Below are 19,764 nucleotides of genomic sequence, written 5' to 3' on the forward strand. Positions count from 1 at the left end.
TGATCTCCCTCTCTGTCTCCTTCCTGAACTGCCGAACTGTAAAATCGGCTTCCAGGAGAATTCTGAGTTTGAAGTTCATGTCACGGGTGTGTCAGATGTGACAGACAGTCGACATGCAGTTGGTTGAAGGAGATCTCTTCATTTGGCATTACAGACACCTTCTTAGATCTGTCTCACTCTAGGACCCAGCAGCTACTTCCCTCCGGCTAACTGACACCCACGACTGGGTGTTTAACTACTTCTTGTTTGCTATAGGGAGGTGTCAGTGATATTCACATGACCCCTTGTGAAGGCTTGGAGCTGTTGCAGTCTGCTTACTTCCTCTTTGGTGCTAAGAGGCTCTGTGTGTAATCTCTCTGAAGTCGGCTCAAGCTAAGTTACCTCCCCCATGTCTGTCGCCCCTTGCTGTCTTTAGTTGTTAGTGTGGACTGACTAGAGCTCATCCCTCCCTTCCCTAGCCAGGGCCAAGCTCTAGGTAGATACAGGGTTTAGGTTCCTGATCGGCGATTGGTGAGAAACCAGTATCGGGATGATAGAGAAGACAGGGTGATATCAGATCAGCCTAGGTCTCCACCCCCTCTTTCCATAGTTTCTGGGCTCCATTCCACTCATCCCTTCGTGTTGCACTTTGTCTTTCCTACACTGTGCGTGACAGTTCAGCACCGGACACAGTACGAACCCTGAACTTCATTGTTCGGGTTCACTCATCTATAAGAAAGTAAAAGTGAGTTTTTGACTTTCCTAAGAGAATATGTATGTGTGCAGAATTATTATGAAACTAAATGAAAAACGTAAATTTTCCCTATCAATTGTGTTTTCATCTCTTACAGTGGCAATAATAACTAACAATTCATAATGTACAAAAATACATTTCTGACATTTCCAAAATAATATCAGTGACCAATATAGTAATATGGCCGCCCTTCTTTTCAATAACAGTCAAAAGCTCCATCTATGGGCTCTGTCAGTTTCTTATTCTGTTGGCGATCAACTTATTGGGCCGCAACAGCCACAGTCCCAGACAGTGATCAGAGAGGTGACTGTTTTCCTTTCCCTTAAAACTCCTTTTTAAGAAGAGCCCACAAGTTCTCAGTAGGGTGTAGGTTGGGTGAGGATGGGGTCGGATCAATATTCTTTCAACATTTAATGGCAGTCAAGAAGTGGAGATTTCAATGCCGTGATGGAGGATTGTCCTTCTTAAAAATCATGGCTTCTTGAAAGCTGCAGATTTTTCCTGTTTTTCCTGCTTGAAGAAAGCGTCTTCAAAAAATTAGGAGTAGGTTTGGGAGCTGATTTTGAGTCCATCTTAAACATGAAAAGGTCCAAGTAACTCATCTTCAAATAATGCCAGCCAATAGCAGTGCCCACGTCTACCTTGCTGGCTTCTGAGTGGAAGTGGAGGTCTGTGCCTATTATTGATTCAGCCATAGGTCCATCCATCTGGTCCGTCAAGAGTCACTCCCATCTCATCTGTCCATAGAACAATCTGTATCAGATATTTCTTAGCCCAATCAAGAAGTTTCCACTTCTGTGTCTTGCTCACTGATGGTCGGGTTCAGCCTCCTTACTTCAGCTGTGTCTCTGAGCACTGAACACGTTGTACTTCAGTATCTTGCTTAGCGGTAGTCAGGTTCAGTCTTCTCATCTCGGCCATGTCTCTGAGCACCAAACACCTTGTATTTAAGTTCTGGGCCTCCAGGGAGGTTGCAGTTCTGAAATATGCCAGCATTGGAGAATAATGGCTTTCTCATCGCTTCACAATTTGATTGGTCTCAAATCTTTAAAATTTGAGAGTCCTCAGCAGTTGATACTTTTTAATGGCAAATTGAAAAGATAGTAACAAATATCAAGCTTTCAAGACTACTCAGGTTTCTCCATCAGGCTTAATATTTATATTTTTCTATCTACTGACTAACTCGGTTCAAAGATATATTTTTCCTCTATCTCAAATCTTTGACAGCTAATGTATATTTTTTTCTCAACATGTTTTTAGTCATTCTGTTGACTATTCGCAACAAAACCTTTGCCGGTTTTGTTATCACTTCCCAATATCTTAGTAATGTCAGGAGTGCTGCATCATCCCTCTGTTAGACTCAAAACTATTTTTGACTTTTCAGAGTCAGTTAAAACTCTTTGGCCCATTTTACCTAAATAAAACAATCTGCCTATTAATTCTGCACCCCTTGATAAATGGTGTTATATCCTTAGGTCTCACCTTCCTCATTACACAAATACTTATCACCTGATCTGTTTCAACCAATAAGCATGCAAGCTTATACAGCGCAAAGTTGAAAAATCAGCATAAGGCCACTTCAAACGTTCAGTGTTTGGTCAGTATTTGAAAGTCAAAATCAGGCGTAGAACAAATCAGAGGAAAATTATAATAGAAACACGTCACCACTTCTACATTTTTCATCTACTCCTGGTTTTGGCTTAGAAATACTGATGTAAAATACTGACCACATAATTAACGTGTGAACGTGGCCTTGATGATGTGGTCAGAATACTCACTAGCCTAATAATTTTGCAAACAGTTTAAAATTTCACTATGCTTTAAATGTATCCAGGAATTCCTAAAAACAGGAGTATGTATCTGTATGTACATGATAAGCTATTTTAGATGGATTTGTTTTGTGTTTTGCTTTATATTTTAACATATTTTTCTTCAGACTGTGCAATGTTATCCTTATCAGGGCTTTCTGTGATAATTATAGAATTTCACATTGACTATAACGTACAATCTTAATATTGTGTAATGTATAGTTAGGGTTTGGCTGTTTTCACACTCCCAGCATTCATGTCATGACTGCTCCATATGCAATTTGTACGCAGACATCTGCAAACAAACGCAGAGTGTGAAAACAGCTAAATCCTAACAGTGTCATAACATTGCATCACAATTTAATAAAGTTTCTAAAAGTTTATATAAATAAGTAGTGTGGAAAGATGCCTCACTAAATAACTTTTGAAAAGTGTTCAGCTTTTCTCACCAGATCATGCTGTTTACTTAATTAGCCAAATCAATGAGGATAACATCTGGTCCTATTCATGTATCTCTGCAGTAATCTCAATTATGTTCCTGTTTATACATACTAACCTTAGTTCTGTTTGTGTATCTATGCAGTAAGCTTGGTTCAATTCCCTTATCTAAGTTGTAAAGTTCATCAGGTCCTGTATCTATGTAGTAAAGTTAGCTTTGTTTCTGTATCTATTTAATAAGCTTGGGTGTGCTCCCATATCTATGTAGTAATCTTACTTCTGTTCCTGTATCTATGTAGTAAGCTTGGTTCTGTCCCATATCTATGTAGTAACCTCAGTTCTGATCCTGTATATTTGTAGTATGCTTCATTCTGTTCCTGTATCTATGTAGTAAGCTTGGTTCTGTTCATATATTTATGCAGTAAGCTCAGTTCTGTTTCTATATATGTATAGTATGCTCGATTCTGTCCATGTATCTATGTAGTAAGATTGGCTCATTTCCCACATTAATGTTGTAAACTCGGTTCTGTTATTGTAACAATTTAGTAAAGTTGTTTTTGCTCCCCTATTTATGTAGTAAGTAGAGATGAGCGTTGTTCGACTCGAACTGTTCGCCAATCTCAAATTCGAGCTGTTTTGGGCGGTGTTCGAGCCGTTCGGCGAACACGAACGATTTGAGAAAAATTCGGCTGTTCGAGGTTATGTTCGATAACTGTTCGTGCACCAAAATCATAACTGTTTTTTTTCTCAGTAATGATGAAAATTAATGTTAATACGCAGTTTGAGTGAACAGCGGGGCGGGGGGAGGGGCAGGGGATGGATCTCTGCAGGAATAATGAAGATCTCCATTTTTTTTTCTCTTTCCAGCATTTACAGTGGGGAGGTGCAATCTGTCAGCCTATCAGCAGCGCATACACGGAGCGAAGTGCTTATTTTCACACAAGCAAGGGCATGTGTCATTGGCAGTGTATGTCACATGTCCTTGCCCTATAAGACCAAGCAATTTTCCCCGTCGCCACCATTTTCTCACTGCTGCAGCTGCGTGTTAGACGGCACCACTGTTGCTGTGTGCGCTATACCTTGTTAATTTCAAGCCAATTTTCGCACAAATCTACAGATAGCTTGGGAGTAGGAAATAGCTGTGATTGCAGTCCTTTTAAGGACTAGGTTACAGCATTTCCTACGACTTTTATCTGGCAGGTCTGTGCTCTTAAATAGATAGGTTGTGGGAGTAAAGACTAATTGTAATTGCAGTCCTTTTCAGGACTAGGTTACATCAGTTCCTATCAATTTTTGCCAGGCAGGTCTCTGCCAGTGCTGTGCAAGTTTTTTTCACTGCATTTGGCTGAATCTAGCAAAGCTAATCCTTTCTGGCCTATTGCAGAGTGTGTTAGTCAGTGGACCTAGTGAAGTAAAATCTTTTGGGCATAGCATCAGTCTATTAGTCCATCTATACTAACCTCCATCAGGTTGCAAATTGAATATAATTTTTTTCTGCATCTAGCTCTGAAAAAATATTTGGGCTTCTAGCAGTGTGTGGGACTTGTTCTATTAGTCCATCTATACTGACCTCCATCAGGTTGCAAACTGAATATAATTTTTTTCTGCATCTAGCTCTGAAAAAATATTTGGCCTTCTAGCAGTGTGTGGGACTTGTTCTATTAGTCCATCTATACTGACCTCCATCAGGTTGCAAATTGAATATAATTTTTTTCTGCATCTAGCTCTGAAAAAAAATTTGGCCTTCTAGCAGTATGTGGGACTTTCTCTATTAGTCCATCTATACTGACCTCCATCCGGTTGCAAATTAAAAATAATTTTTATCTACATCTAGCTCTGAAAAAATATTTGGCTTTCTAGCAGTGTGTGGGACTTGTTCTATTAGTCCACCTATACTGACCTCCATCAGGTTGCAAATTCAAAATAATTTTTTGTCTGCATCTAGCTCTGAAAAAATATTTGGCCTTCTAGCAGTGTGTGGGACTTTCTCTATTAGTCCATCTATACTGACCTCCATCAGGTTGCAAACTGAATATAATTTTTTTCTGCATCTAGCTCTGAAAAAATATTTGGCCTTCTAGCAGTGTGTGGGACTTGTTCTATTAGTCCATCTATACTGACCTCCATCACGTTGCAAATCCAAAATAATTTTTTGTCTGCATCTAGCTCTGAAAAAATATTTGGCCTTCTAGCAGTGTGTGGGACTTTCTCTATTAGTCCATCTATACTGACCTCGATCAGGTTGCAAATTAAAAATAATTTTTATCTGCATCTACCTCTGAAAAAATATTTGGCTTTCTAGCAGTGTGTGGGACTTGTTCTATTAGTCCACCTATACTGACCTCCATCAGGTTGCAAATTCAAAATAATTTTTTGTCTGCATCTAGCTCTGAAAAAATATTTGGCCTTCTAGCAGTGTGTGGGACTTTCTCTATTAGTGCATCTATACTGATCTCCATCAGGTTGCAAACTGAATATAATTTTTTTCTGCATCTAGCTCTGAAAAAATATTTGGCCTTCTAGCAGTGTGTGGGACTTGTTCTATTAGTCCATCTATACTGACCTCCATCACGTTGCAAATTCAAAATAATTTTTTGTCTGCATCTAGCTCTGAAAAAATATTTGGCCTTCTAGCAGTGTGTGGGACTTTCTCTATTAGTCCATCTATACTGACCTCGATCAGGTTGCAAATTAAAAATAATTTTTATCTGCATCTACCTCTGAAAAAATATTTGGGCTTCTAGCTGTGTCTGGGACTTGTTCTATTAGTCCATCTATACTGACCTCCATCAGGTTGCAAACTGAATACAATTTTTTTCTGCATCTACCTCTGAAAAAGTATTTGGGCTTCTAGCTGTGTGTGGGACTTGTTCTATTAGTCCATCTATACTGACCTCCATCAGGTTGCAAATTGAATATAATTTTTTTCTGCATCTACCTCTGATAAAATATTTGGGCTTCTAGCTGTGTGTGGGACTTGTTCTATTAGTCCATCTATACTGACCTCCATCAGGTTGCAAAATGAATATAATTTTTTTCTGCATCTAACCCAGCCAATAGTTTTGGCCTAATACCACAGTTTGGCCACTCAGCTCTGCTCGGTTCCCATCCATTGTTTTTTTGTGCAAACAACTCCAGAGTTGTGAATTAGTTAACCACCAAAATGAGTGGAAAAAGGCCTGCTGCTGGTGGAAAGGGGAATAGGCGTGTTGGGAAGGGGAAAAAAGGTTGTGTCCGTGTGGTAGGTGTTAAAGCGACAGTAACATCTGCAGAAGAAAGACCATCTTCCAGCCAAACTAAAATGTCTACTTCTTTTAGCGGACAAAGTGATAAGATCCCTTTCTTACGGCCACGCCAATCGCTACAAATTCCAGATGAGGCACAAAAACAGCAGGTGCTTCAACGGATATCAAGTGTTCCTTTAAGTGGGCTCTCCTCCACATCAACTTCAACATCACAAATACTCCAGTCCTCAAAGGTGTCACCCCAATCGCACTTGCTTCCTCACAGCTCCCAAATCTCCAGCTGCCCGTCTGAGTATGAGGTAGAACAGATGGTTGAGTCTGCAGAGCTGTTTACTCATACTATAGCCTGGAAATCAGAGGTCGACTCCAGCGCTTCTGTGAATCCAGACGAGGAAATGATCTGCACTGATGCCCAGAATCTTTATGAGTCGGATCCAGGACCAGACGCAGAAGGTTCTGACCATAATGTAGACCCTCATTCCCAACTGTAACTCCTGTTGGTGGAGACAATGAGGAAGACAATGATGAGACTCAAATACCTGATTGGAGCGACAACTTTAGTTTTTTGTCAGGGCAGGAACAGGTTGGCTCTGAGGACGACGGGTGTGATAACGCACAGGGTGATGATGATGAGGTTGGAGATCCCACTTACTGTCAACCCACAGTCAGCCAAGAGATGAGGTCAGCAGAGGAGGTGGAGGAGGATGCTAGTGACGACGAGGTCAGGTTGCGCCTTCCTGGACAGAGACGTAGTACTCGAAGCACGTCAACAACTGCATCCTCAAACACAACTCTGCCTCTCACCACAAGTCGTGGTGGCTCTTCAGGTCGCATGGGTGCTAAGCCTTGTATAGCCTGGGCATTTTTTCAGATCGATAAAGATGACCCAGCTCGTGTTATCTGTAACATTTGTCAGCAAAAGCTAAGTAGAGGCCAAAAAATACATAGTTTGAGTACTTCATGCATGAACCGGCACATGGACATGAAGCATAAGTTGCAGTGGGAAGCTCACTGTGCTACAAATGCAGCCTAGCCGGGCCAACCACCGTCTGCCATATCTTGTGCATCCGCGGCCCCTTCATCCTCTGTGACTGGGGTGACAGCAGTCACACCTGTTTTGGGGCGCAGACCTGCCACCTCTTTAACCGCAACAGCCAGCGTGATTGGCAGGCCATCATTTTCTTTGGAGGTGGTAACACCAGCTGGTGTTGAGCGCTGTCCGACATCGATAGCACCACCTTTATATCAAGGCAACCTAACATGTCCGCCTGCATCTTCCTCACAGACCGTCTGTTTGCCGGGGACACCCTTATCAACCCCGTCTAAGCACAATAGCCAGCCCTCGGTCGCTCAGATGTGGACAAGTAAAAGACCATTTCCTTCTAGCCATGAGAAAGCTAAGAGGTTGAATTTCACCATCTGCAAGCTCTTGGCTACAGAAATGCTGCCTTTCACCTGTTGGACACAGAGGATTTTCGAGACCTTATGTCCGTCGCAGTGCCCCAGTACCAGATGCCCAGTCGGCACTACTTCTCAAAGAAAAGTGTGCCTGCGCTCCACCAGCATGTCGCACACAACATCACCGCTTCTTTGAGAAACTCTGTGTGTGACAGGGTGCATTTCACCACAGACACTTGGACGAGTAGGCATGGACAGGGGCGTTACATGTCGCTGACTGGGCACTGGGTAACTATGGTGACAGCAGGACAAGGGGCTGCTGTCCAAGTCTTGCCGTCCCCACGAGTTGTGCGTCAATCCTCTTTATCTCAAAGTTCCTCCACTGCTTCTGCCTCCTCAACCTCCTCTCGGTCCTCCACCTGCACCCAAAGCCTGTCTGGTCATGCCACAAGCTTTCTAACTGCGCAGAAGGGATCCTGCACACCTCCTTACTATGCTGGCAGTAGGGCTCAACGTCATCAGGCGGTTTTTACTTTGAAATGTCACACAGCTGAGGAGTTGTGGTCAGCTCTGGAGAACCAATTTCATGAATGGTTGTCTCCACTGGACCTGAAACCAGGGAAGGCCGTGTGCGACAATGCTGCAAACCTGGGTGCGGCCCTTCGCCGGGGAAATGTCACACACGTGCCTTGTATGGCTCACGTGTTGAACCTGTTTGTCCCGCAATTTTTAGCCCACTATCCCGGACTAGATGGCCTTCTGCAGAGGGCATGGTCGCTGTGTGCTCACTTCCGCCGTTCGCATCCCGCAGCTCAGCGACTTACATCTCTACAGAAGTCGTTGGGCCTGCCACTTCACCAGCTAAAATGCGATGTGCCTACCCGGTGGAATTCAACTCTGCACATGTTGCAGTGACTGTGGCAGCACCGACAAGCCCTGGTGCAATACGTTCTGACGTATAGCCTGGGCCACCGAGATCCAGAGGTATGGCAAATCACACTGGAGGAGTGGTCTCAGATCAGGGACCTATGCACCCTTCTGCACAGTTTTGAAATGGCGACAAAGATGTTTAGTGCTGACAATGCCATTATCAGCATGACTATTCCGGTGATTTACATGCTGGAGCACATGTTAAACAGAATTCGGAGTCAGGTGGTGGCACAAGAGGAGGTGGAGGAAGTAGAGGAGGAGGAGTTGTATGCGGAAGGACTAACATCTGCAAGGTCCAGACGGTCGGCAGCACCAAGGCGGCAGGCATGTGAGGGTGGGGGAGATGGTTTTACCAGGGTGCATGGTAGCAGCCAAACTTGTGAGGAAGGTGCAGGAGCCCAGGAAGAAGTGGAGGATGAACTGATGGAAGACTCATCAGATGAGGGAGACCTTGATCACATTTCTGTTGTGCGAGGTTGGGAGGAGAGAACAGAGGAAGGAAGCATGATTGTTACCTCGCCACCAACACAACAGGGACTTGGTGCTCCTGGATGCGCAACACACATGAGTGCCTTCTTGCTGCACTACCTGCAACATGACCCTCGAATTGTGAGAATTAGAAATAATCCTGACTACTGGGTTGCCACACTGTTAGATCCCTGGTACAAAAGTAAATTTGCAGAAATTATTCCTGCCATAGAAAGGGATGCACGCATGCAGGAGTATCAGCAGAGACTGTTGCAGAATCTTACATGTGCTTTTCCACAAAACACCAGTGGTGCACGTAGTGAATCTCACAGTTCCAACTTGCCAACCGTGGGACCGTCGAGTGTTCAGCACTCAAACCGAAACAGAACCACAGTATCTGCTGGTAACATCAATTTTGCGGAATCATTTCACCACTTTTTTAGCCCATCCTTTGCAAGGCCACAGGAGACAAGAAGTCTGACACATAGTCAACGCCTAGAGACGATGGTACAGGAGTATCTCCAAGTAAACATTGAAGCCATGACTGTATCACTGGACCCTTGCTCTTTTTAGGCTTCCAATCTGGATAAATGGCCGGAGCTAGCCACTTACGCCTTGGAGATCTTGTCATGCCCCGCAGCCAGCGTTCTGTCTGAACGTGTGTTCAGCGCTGCTGGTGGTTTGCTGACAGATAAGCGCACGCGGCTCTCCACTGATAATGTAGACAGACTCACGGTCATAAAGATGAACAAATCATGGATCCGAAACGACTTTTCTACCCCTGTGTCATCCTGGGGAGAGTAAAAGCTTGATGATTGGTTAAAATCACCTCACCAACAATTTTAAGCTTTCAAATTACTAATCATGTTTATCTGTATCTTGGCTGGAAAATAATTTGGGCTTTGTAGCAGTGTGCAACACTGATTCTATTAGGCCATCTATAATAAGCTCCACCAGATTTAAAATTACTAATCATGTTTATCTGTATCTTGGCTGGAAAATAATTTGGGCTTTGTAGCAGTGGTCATTTTTGAAATTATAAACATTAGCAGGTTATTGTAGTGCCGGCGTCCCTGCCCTCTGCTAGGCAGGGACGCTGTTCCCCTCACCGCTCTGCTCCGTGCCCGGCGTCCCTCTCCCGCTCTGCTGGCAGCGCGCGCTCCTTCCCGGCCACTGTGCTTAGGGCGCGCGCGCGCGCCCTCCCTCCCTCTTAAAGGGGCCGCGCGCGCCGTCCTAAGGAGTCCCCGGCCAATGGCCGGAGGACTTTACCATATATAAGGCACCTCCTCCAAAATGGAGGTGCCCGAGCAATGTTGTTGCACCGTTCTACTCTGCTTCAGCCCTCAGGTCCCGTTGCCAGTTACCTGCCAGTTACCTGCCAGATTCCTGCCAGCTTGCTGTCCTAATCCTTCCTGATTTCCTGTTACCTGCCTGCCTGCCTGAGGTCCGACGGTCTGCCTTACAACTCCGGTCAGTCTGTCTAAGGACCAACTTGCCCGCTCACCTGGGAGCGCACATCAGCTACCTGCCTGCTTGCCTGAGGTCTGACGGTCTGCCTTACAACTCCGGTCAGTCTGTCTATGGACCAGCTTGCCCGCTCACCTGGGAGCGCTTCTCCGCTACCTGCCTGCTTGCCTGCCCGGAGGCTCCGCTGTCACGTGCTGTGACCACCAGCTATTTCAGACTCTTGCCCGCTCACCTGGGAGCGCTTCTCCGCTACCTGCCTGCTTGCCTACCTGGAGGCTCCGCCGTCACGTGCTGTGACCACCTGCTATTCCAGAGACTCTCGCTTGCTCACCTGGGAGCACACATCCTCCATCTGCCTTGCTAGCCTACCTGGAGGTTCAGCCATCACAGGTCGTACCTACCCCTTACCTAGAGACTGCCCCGGTCACTTGCCGTGACCTCCAGCCCGTTCTTCCAGAGACTGCCCCGGTCACTTGCCATGACCTCCAGCCCGTTCTTCCAGAGACTGCCCTGATCACTTGCCGTGACCTCCTGCCCGTACACCCAGAGACTGTCCCGGTCACCTGCTGTGACTGCCTGCCTGGTCGCCACCCGCTCCCTTACAAGGACCGCTCCCTTGTATAGTAGCCCAGAGGTTCCGCCTCCCAGACCCGTTACAGTTTGCTCGGGCCATGGAACCCGGTGGCACCCAAGCTCCCTCGCTCTCGGACCTGTGTCATGAACTGTCCCGTCAAAGGTCCCAACAGGAGTCCATCCTGGGTCACCTGCGGAATGTCAATACTCGCCTGGACACTCTGACTGTTCCACCAACAACCTCCGCCAGTGCCATGTCTCGCAATCCGGCAGCTCCGCTGTCCACTAACACCATGATTTCCTACCCCGGACCTCGGCTTTCTGCACCTCCTCACTTCGGAGGCGACTCAGCCCAGGCTCGGGGCTTCATAAATCAGTGCACCCTGCACTTTGAACTATTGTCCCACCAGTTTAACTCCGACCGAGCCAAAATTGCATTCATCATGTCCCATCTCACCGGGGAGGCCCTGGCCTGGCTAAATCCTCTATGGGAGAGAGGAGACCCCCTGGTGTCCAACTTGCCTGCTTTTCTCACGGCTTTCCAGAAAGTCTTCGATGAACCCGGACGGAAGACCTCATCCGCATCATCGTTGCTACGCCTCCGTCAGGAAAGTCTCACCGTGGGCCAATATGCCATACGGTTCCGTACCCTTGCCTCGGAGCTGGCCTGGGATAATGACGCTCTGGTTTCCGTCTTCTGGGAGGGTCTGTCCGGCCGTATTAAAGATGAACTTGCCGGTTGGGACATTCCTACCACTCTCGATGACTTAATAACTCTTGCCACCCGGATTGACCTACGGTTCCAGGAGCGTGCCAGAGAGGTCACCCGTGAGAGGAGGTTACCACGTCTAGCTCCTACTTTTCAGAAACCCGTCACTCCTTCTGTCTCTAACCAGGTACACCCTCCTGAGCCTATGCAGGTCGACCAGACCAAGATGGTCAAGACCCGTCAGGACTTACGCCGTGCCGAGGGGACCTGCTTCTACTGTGGCAGTAAGGGGCACCGGATCCGTGCCTGCCCGGAGAGGTCGGGAAACGCCTGTGTCTAGGTTCGCTCAGAGAGGTCCACCTAGACAAGAATAAATCCTCTCCATCCCTGCTGTTGTCAGTTTCAATCGTCTACGGGGAGAACCGTTATTTCGAACTAGCCCAACTGGACTCTGGAGCAGCCGGGAATCTTATTTCACAGTCCCTGGTAGAGAAATACCGCATCCCCACCAAACCTCTGGCTGTACCCTTGTCTGTTGCTGCCGTGGATGGGGGGCTCTTACCACGCCCCATCCAACTCATCACCGAATCCATTACTCTGCAGGTGGGAATGCTGCATTCTGAAAGTATCTCCTTCCATGTTCTGCCTGGACTCTCTCACGCCCTCTTGCTAGGCCTACCTTGGCTCCAGAAACATGCACCCGTTCTTGACTGGCAGACAGGAGAAGTCCTTCGCTGGGGACAGGGCTGCCATAAGACCTGTCTGGTTCCCGTTCATCCCGTCCGTCCTTCTCCTACCCCAGCTAATCTACCTGGACTTCCGATTCCTTATTGGTCTTATGCTGATGTCTTTAATTAAAAGGAGGCAGAGACACTACCCCCTCATAGACCATACGACTGCCCTATCGACCTGTTACCTGGTACTTCTCCTCCCCGTAGGCGTATTTATCCATTATCCGCTGCTGAGACCCGGTCGATGTCCGAATATATTGAGGAGAATCTGGCCAGGGGATTCATCCGGAAATCTACCTCCCCGGCGGGAGCAGGCTTCTTTTTCGTCAAAAAGAAGGACGGCTCTCTCCGTCCCTGTATAGACTATAGAGGCCTTAACCAGATCACGGTGAAGAATAAGTACCCCCTTCCGCTCATTCCGGAGTTATTTGATCGTCTGAGGGAGGCTAGAATCTTCACCAAACTGGACCTCCGTGGGGCGTACAACCTGGTTCGTATCCGTCAGGGGGATGAATGGAAGACGGCATTCAACACCCGGGACGGCCACTATGAATATCTGGTAATGCCCTTTGGCCTCTGTAACGCTCCTGCCGTCTTTCAAGAGTTGGTCAATGACATCTTCCGGGACCTTCTCTACTCCTGCGTAGTGGTGTACCTGGACGACATCTTGGTCTTCTCTCCGGATCTCCAGACTCACCGGAGGGATGTTCGTCAGGTCCTGCTCAGGCTCAGGCAGAACCATCTCTACGCTAAATATGAGAAGTGCCTCTTTGAGCAGACCTCGCTTCCGTTTCTGGGCTACATTATCTCTCAGACCGGCCTACAAATGGATCCTGAGAAACTGTCTGCCATCGAGAAATGGCCCCGACCAGAGGGGTTGAAGGCTATTCAACGGTTCCTGGGCTTCGCCAACTATTACCGCCTCTTCATCCCGCACTTCTCTTCCCGGACTCCCCCAATTTCCGCGCTCACCCGTAAGGGTACTAATCCCAAAGAGTGGCCGCCCGAAGCAGAGGAGGCCTTTCTTTCCCTAAAACAGGCCTTCTCTTCCGCCCCGGTGCTGCATCACCCGGACGGCAACAAGCAGTTCTTCCTGGAAGTTGACGCCTCCTCCTCTGGAGCCGGAGCGGTACTTACTCAAAAATCATCTTCCGGGAGAATGGTAACTTGTGGCTTCTTCTCCAAACTCTTCTCCTCTTCTGAGCGCAACTATTCCATAGGAGACCGAGAGTTATTGGCCATCAAGCTGGCGTTGGAGGAGTGGCGTTACCTACTCGAGGGGGCTCTTCATCCGGTAATAATTTACACTGACCACAAGAACTTGGCTTACCTCCAGCATGCCCAGAGACTTAACCCGTGCCAAGCCCGGTGGTCCTTGTTTTTTGCTCGCTTTGATTTTGTTCTTCATTTTCGCCCGGCTGACAAAAACGTCAAAGCAGACGCCTTGTCCCGATCCTTTCTGGTGTCCGATCTCGAGGAAGAACCTAAACATATCATCGATCCCGCCAGAGTAATGCAGGTGGCTCCCGTGAGTCTAAATCGTCTCCCTCCCGGTAAGACGTTTGTTTCAGTACCTGATCGGGAGAAGATCCTACACTGGGGCCATTCGTCTAAACTAGCTGGCCACGCCGGTCAGAAAAAGACCCTCCAGCTTATTGCCCGGCACTATTGGTGGCCTACCCTGCACAAGGACATAATAGACTTTGCTTCTGCCTGTGTGTCCTGCGCCCGCAACAAAGTCTCGAGACATCTGCCAGCCGGACGCCTCCTTCCGCTTCCTGTACCTGCTGCCCCCTGGCAGCATATAGCAATGGACTTTATAACTGATCTCCCCGTCTCTGCCGGTTGTACGGTCATTTGGGTGGTCGCTGACCGCTTTTCCAGGATGGCTCACTTTATTCTCCTGCCAGGCCTTCCGTCTGCACCCGAGCTGGCTAAAGACTTTATCCGCCACATCTTCCGTCTTCATGGCCTGCCCCTCCACATCGTGTCGGATCGTGGGGTACAGTTCACCTCACGTTTCTGGAGAGCCACTTGTAAACTACTAGACGTCACCCTGGACTTCTCTTCCGCTTACCACCCACAGTCCAATGGTCAAGTGGAGCGGATCAATCAGAACCTGACCAGTTACCTCCGGCACTTCGTTAATGCCCACCATTCTGACTGGGTGGATCTCCTACCATGGGCCGAGTTCTCTTATAATAATCACGAGAGCGAATCCTCCTCCAAATCCCCGTTTTTTGTAGTCTTTGGTCAGCATCCTCGGATTCCTTTTCCTGTCTCCACCTCTGTGGACAACCTGGCTGCGGAATCTCTCGTTAGCAAATTTTCCTCCATATGGGAGAGTACCCGGTCCGCACTCCTTCTGTCATCCGAGCGTATGAAAAGACACGCTGACAAAAAACGCCTGGATCCTCCACAATTTCGTCCAGGAGATAAAGTCTGGCTCTCATCTAAATATCTTCGACTCAAGATACCTTCTTACAAGTTAGGGCCTCGGTTCATCGGTCCTCTGGAGGTCATCAGTCAGATCAACCCGGTGGCCTATAAATTGAAACTCCCGGCCAACTTACGGATCCCTAATTCCTTCCATGTATCTCTCCTCAAACCCGTGGTGCTTAACTCTTTTTCCAAGTCTACAGGTACGCCTCCTGCTCCGGTTTCTGCTGAGAACGAGTTTGAGGTAGAGAACATTCTTGCCACCAAAAGGGTAAGAGGAAAGACCTTTTTTCTGGTAGATTGGAAGGGGTTTGGTCCTGAGGAGAGAGCGTGGGAGCCCCGGGAGAACATCCATGCCCCTCTCATCCTAGCTAAATTTCTATCTGGCCTAAAAAAGGGGGGGCCTAAAGGGGGGGGTACTGTAGTGCCGGCGTCCCTGCCCTCTGCTAGGCAGGGACGCTGTTCCCCTCACCGCTCTGCTCCGTGCCCGGCGTCCCTCTCCCGCTCTGCTGGCAGCGCGCGCTCCTTCCCGGCCACTGTGCTTAGGGCGCGCGCGCGCGCCCTCCCTCCCTCTTAAAGGGGCCGCGCGCGCCGTCCTAAGGAGTCCCCGGCCAATGGCCGGAGGACTTTACCATATATAAGGCACGTCCTCCAAAATGGAGGTGCCCGAGCAATGTTGTTGCACTGTTCTACTCTGCTTCAGCCCTCAGGTCCCGTTGCCAGTTACCTGCCAGTTACCTGCCAGATTCCTGCCAGCTTGCTGTCCTAATCCTGCCTGATTTCCTGTTACCTGCCTGCCTGCCTGAGGTCCGACGGTCTGCCTTACAACTCCGGTCAGTCTGTCTAAGGACCAACTTGCCCGCTCACCTGGGAGCGCACATCAGCTACCTGCCTGCTTGCCTGAGGTCCGACGGTCTGCCTTACAACTCCGGTCAGTCTGTCTATGGACCAGCTTGCCCGCTCACCTGGGAGCGCTTCTCCGCTACCTGCCTGCTTGCCTGCCCGGAGGCTCCGCTGTCACGTGCTGTGACCACCAGCTATTCCAGACTCTTGCCCGCTCACCTGGGAGCGCTTCTCCGCTACCTGCCTGCTTGCCTACCTGGAGGCTCCGCCGTCACGTGCTGTGACCACCTGCTATTCCAGAGACTCTCGCTTGCTCACCTGGGAGCACACATCCTCCATCTGCCTTGCTAGCCTACCTGGAGGTTCAGCCATCACAGGTCGTACCTACCCCTTACCTAGAGACTGCCCCGGTCACTTGCCGTGACCTCCAGCCCGTTCTTCCAGAGACTGCCCCGGTCACTTGCCGTGACCTCCAGCCCGTTCTTCCAGAGACTGCCCTGATCACTTGCCGTGACCTCCTGCCCGTACACCCAGAGACTGTCCCGGTCACCTGCTGTGACTGCCTGCCTGGTCGCCACCCGCTCCCTTACAAGGACCGCTCCCTTGTATAGTAGACCAGAGGTTCCGCCTCCCAGACCCGTTACAGTTATTAGAAACTGAAATCAAACAGTTTTCAACTCTAAACTTTATTCTAGGTGATGTTACATTTTCACATAGGACCCCTTGTTCGAAAGGAGCTTCTGAACTCTCTCGTCCATTGAATTAGTCAGGTTTTGGATGGTTTCTGCTTCAATTGTTTTGCATGAGGAGATAATAGCTTACCAGAGCTGTTGCTTAGATGTGAACTGCCTCCCGCCATCATAGACACTCCTTTTGATGATGCTCCAGAGGTTCTGAATGGGGTAGCGGTCAGGGGAGCATGGGGGTCACACCATAAGTTTGTCCCCTTTTATGCCCATATCAGCCAGAGATGCAGATGTTTTATGTGCAGCATGAGATGGTGCATTATCATGTATAAAAATGATCTTGCTGTGGAATACACGGTTCTTCTTCTTGAACCATGGCAGGAAGTGCTGTTTGAGAAACTCCACATACATTATGGAGTTCATCTTTACCCCTTCAGGGATCCTAAAGGGGCCGACAATCTCTCTCCCCATGATTCCAGCCCAAAACATTACTCCACCTCCTCCTTGTTGGCGCTGTAGCCGTGTTTGCGTGGGGTGTCCATCAACCAGCCATCCTCCACTCCATCCATCTGGACCATCGAGCGTTGCACGGCACTCATCCGTGAACTAAACAGTTTTGAAATCAGTCTTCATGTAATGTTTGGCCCACTGGAGCCGTTTCTGCTTGTGTGAAGTGGATAGAGGAGGTCGACAGGATGGCGTATGCACAGCTGCAAACCTCTGAAGGACCCTGCATCTTGTTGTTCGGGGGATTTTGGAGGCACCAGCAGCTTCAAAAACTTGTCTGCTGCTATGACAAGGCTTTTTTGCCGCTGCTCTTTTAACCTGACGGAATTGCCTGCAGGAAAGAGTCCTCAATTTGCCCTTATCAGCACGCACACTTGTGTACTGTGAATCAGCTACATACTTCTTGATTGCCAAGACACTTCATCCTGATCATCGCACAATGTTGATTGTAGTCATGCCTTGACCTAAACACGCCACAATTTGTTGCTTCTCAGCAGCCGACACATCCTTTTTCTTTCCCATTTTGGCAGAAAATGTAGGCTGCTTAATAATGTGGGACAGCCTTCTTAAGTAGTCTTGCCTTTCATTGGACACACCTGCCAAACTAATTAGCACAGGTGTCTGCAATTGCTTACAGTGATATAAAGAGCCCTGACACACATCACCATCAATGAGTTTAACTGACAAACAAACAAATTCTTCCCTTATCACTCCTAAATACTTTTTGCATAATAATTTGGAACACAGTGTACATGTGCTTTTCCACAAAACACCAGTGGTTCACGTAGTGAATCTTACAGTTCTAACTTGCCAACCGTGGGCTGTATGGAGTTGTTCAATAAAGGGCCCAAAATTAAGATAACATAGATGGGAGAGGTCTCTATGAATAGGAATTCCTAAGTATTTGATACCCTGTGAGGGCCAGGCAAAGAGAAAGTTGGACTGGATGGAATCCTGTATGGAATTGGGGAGGGAGACATCGAGGGCCTCAGACTTCGCTGCATTGATTTTAAAATTTGACCATGTAACAAAGTGATCTATTTCAGCCATAACAGCATGGATGGATATATGTGAGTGATATATACTAGGACATCATTAGCAAATAGAGAGCACTTGTACTCGGTGCCTCCCACCTCAATCCACCTAATATTGGGGTTATGGCGAATTGATGAGAGCAGGTGCTCCGTCACTAGGATGTATAAAAGAGGGGACAGAGGACATCCCTGCCTTGTCCCATTGGTGATTGTGAAAGGTGATGAAAATGTTCTGATGCACCCCCTGGGCCTTGGGACACCCGGAGCCGGACCCTTTTTGGTGGATGCTGGTGGTTGTAGTCTCCGTGGCGGCGACCCGGTTCCGTGGCTCAGGGCGGTCAAACCAGTGGTGGAACTATTTATGTGGTTTTGATGTTTAAATGTACGACTACGCCACCCGTGGATTGGGGTCAGAGTGAACCGCCGCTGCAGGGCAGACCGCTGAGGCTGGTGTTGTGGGTGCAGCAGAGCGTAGCATAACTCCCCACGGGAGGAGTATAGCCTCAGGGCAGTGTATGCGGAGGATGGGGGTGATGGTGCTGGGCAGCAGCTGTAACGACACGGAGTCAGTGATGCAGTCCAGGGCCTTTACTCACAGTTCTTATTATCCAGACCACGTCTGCAGGTAACAGCTGCCCACGTCGTACTGTGCTCACCAGGTGAGGGGCTCAGACAACTCCCAGATAACTTTGGAGCGCTTCACAGGAACCCCTTTGTGTGTCCTTTGTCTGGCCTTTCTTACCAACCCTTCTGTCCAGCTGCCTCGGGTCTCCTCTTGGTAAACTTGGCGCCAGTTTCCCTGACCCTATGTGGTGCCTTCCTAGCGGGTGTAGCGAGGGGCTGCGCCACATAAAATGTCACAGCCTCCGGTTTCTAGCTGAGGGTCATTTCATGCCTCCACTAGTTTCGGGGACCGGTCTCCCCCTTTGGCCTGACCCCTCCACGCAGGTGGATTCGGGCGTGCGGTGGCGACTCACCCGTCCGCACCCCTGGGATCCCTTCGTTCCTCATTCCTGGAGCCTTCTCCACTCCTCTTCCTTCCTTCTCCCTCTTCCAGGCCTGGGCCTCTGTTACTAGGCCCGCCTCCGGAGCAGAGCTCATGCAGAGCCCCTGCTCCCTGTCACTTCTGCTCAGACTTCTCTGCACTGAACTAAGATGGTGCCCACCTTTTATACTCCCTTCTCAATGCACCCAGGAACTGCTTCCTCCCTGCTCCTGCACTACAGGGTTCCCCTTCCTCAGTGTTCCCTCCCCCCACTCCAGCCAGGGACAGGGACTGTCGTGCCCATCTCAGGGGCATATTGGTCGCCCTGCCCCACGGCAATGTGGTGTAATGCATGCAGGTGTCGGGTCCTGATCCACACTCCATCCTTACCTGAGAGTGTGATCTCACACCTCTGGGTGAGGGCCATGATTTTGGCTATAAAAGGGTCCCCTAGTCCCCTACCCCAAGCTTTTTAAGAGAATCATATATGGCGTGCCAGGAGACTCTATGGAATGCTTTCTCAGCATCCAACGAGAGTATCTAATTACAAATTTTTAACTGCATCTAGCCCAGGAAATACTTTGTGCCTAGTAGCAGTGTCTGCTAGTCAGCGGATTATCCCGGCTGTTAAGCAAGCTACACCACCTGTAGTTTGGACACTTAATTTTTTCAAAGGAAATGCTTCGGGACCACGGGATACTCAGTGAAGAGCATCAGGAGGCACCCCAAGGCATAGGGGCTGGGACTGGCAGTAGGATGCCTTGCGGTGG

This window comes from Phyllobates terribilis, unplaced genomic scaffold (genome assembly GCF_046119375.1).
Source record: "Phyllobates terribilis strain yellow unplaced genomic scaffold, ASM4611937v1 Scaffold_2__4_contigs__length_985480577, whole genome shotgun sequence".
NCBI lineage: Eukaryota > Metazoa > Chordata > Amphibia > Anura > Dendrobatidae > Phyllobates > Phyllobates terribilis.